Here is a 1,907-nt window from a genome sequence, read left to right as displayed (position 1 = left end):
GTACTCGCAATTGCAAATATGGACAACCACCAGCTTTAGAATGGAATGACGATAAAGAAAGATGCATGCGTGTCCAAAGGCATATTGCATCGTAATACCAAATGTCACAGAAACTGTAATATCGCACAATTCTTTAAAGGTTTTGGGGGTGGGGGTCACAGGTGTAGTACTATGAGTAATACGGTAGATCACTACGTCTTCAGTCCACGAGTGGCCTACCGGGACCATCCGACCGCCGTGTCATTCTCGGTGGAGGATGCGGATAGGAGGGGCGTGGGGTCAGCACACTGCTCTCCCGGTCGTAAGATGGTATTCTTGACCAAAGCCGCTACTATTCGGTCAAGTAGCTCCTCAATTGGCATCACGAGGCTGAGTGCACCTCGAAAAATGGCAACAGTGCATGGCGACCTGGATGGTCACCCGTCCAAGTGCCGACCACGCCCGACAGCGCTTAACTTCGGTGCTCTCACGGGAACCGGTGTATCCACTGCGGCAAGGCCGTTGCCTAATACGGTAGATCACTGAATTAAATCAGTAGTTCGTTTCAGCTGTTAATCAGAAAAATTGTGTATATAAGCTCCACTTCGCATTGAGCATAATGGCAGTACCCTGCTTTATTCCACGCATTACGTGGTTTAGAAGTTCGTTTCAAACTTAGATAAGGTCTAAGTCGACATTAAGAGGAATTTTTGATTTTGATTCCTAATAGCTGGTATCGGGGAATAAGGGTCAACCCCGTCAAGTGACCTAGTACTCTGCTCTAGCGGTGCCAGCAGCCGAGAGAACTCAGTGCTCTACATTACATGCTTGCGGTCGCTACATTTACCGACCACCGCAACGACGATGACACTTTACTGGGGGGCATCTGTCCGTATCACTTTGTCAGAATCGTGCTACAGCGTTCGAAGAGTACGGTAATGATCTCATGTTCATGTCTTGGCCACCAACTTCCCCTGTTGAGGAAGCGGGATGCAGATGCTCGCGCACAAACCACCGGCCCGTAATTAACGAGAACTGCGTTACATATGCGTAGACACATGTTTCCGGACACCTACCAAGAATCTGTCGAATCCATGTCACGCAGAATCGCTGCTATCTTGCGTTGCAAAGGTGGACCAACGCGTAAATAAGCAGGTTGGTAATATTGGGCTCATCTGTGTGTATGACTTGAGTTTTAAGCTTATAGATTCTATGTTATTGCAAAATAAACACATTACTGATACTTAGTTATACAGATTTTAGTAGTTATTACGGCCCAATACACTCGTACTTCCATGTTGTCCGTTCTATGAGGACACGAGAAGCTGGGGACAATACTGTGTGCTTTACAGATAAACAATGGACGTAGAAATGCCAGCAGCTACGTGTTCAGACAGTAACAGTCAGAAGAAGTCCTCTGAGTGGAAACAGTGTAAAATGTCAGGCGATAAGGCAGAGACGCCTGCAGTGTCACCCGTCTTGGCTCACAACGGCACACGCAACAGTTGTTCCGGACTTCACTTATAATAGACGACTCCCACTTCGATCGGGCCGTTAAAACCGACCGCATACAAAATTACCTACCGAAGCGAAATAAATCATCGATTCACAAGTATAAAAGCACTAGAGGGTGAGAAGATACACAACGACTGTTTAGCAGTGCAGCTACCCACTAATTAAAATAGAAGCTGGTACATGGAAATTCAGCTAAATGAAATTTACGAAACACAATTTATATGTCTGCCGGATCAAAGGGAATGTGGTATTGTGAACCGTTTCACAGAGCCTCGATATCAGCTAGCAGATCACGAACTAATCTTCAATACTGGGAAGACACCAAAGTCACATGACGTGTGAAAACAAATCACCTTACGGAATACGAGAGGTTATTTTAATGTGTAGTAATTGAGAAATTGATGGCAAATTCT

The 1,907-nt window shown here is 45.7% G+C and overlaps 1 pseudogene; it reads right to left on the bottom strand.

Annotated features, from left to right (window-relative positions):
• Positions 1 to 388: 388 nt before the first annotated feature.
• LOC124709463 lies at positions 389 to 506 on the bottom strand (annotated as a pseudogene).
• Between the last annotated feature and the right edge of the window lie 1,401 nt (positions 507 to 1,907).

This window comes from Schistocerca piceifrons, chromosome 7, assembly GCF_021461385.2.
Source record: "Schistocerca piceifrons isolate TAMUIC-IGC-003096 chromosome 7, iqSchPice1.1, whole genome shotgun sequence".
Taxonomy (NCBI): Eukaryota; Metazoa; Arthropoda; class Insecta; order Orthoptera; family Acrididae; genus Schistocerca; species Schistocerca piceifrons.
Note: the sequence above shows the minus strand (reverse complement) of the source record. Positions and strands in the feature narration are given on the sequence as shown.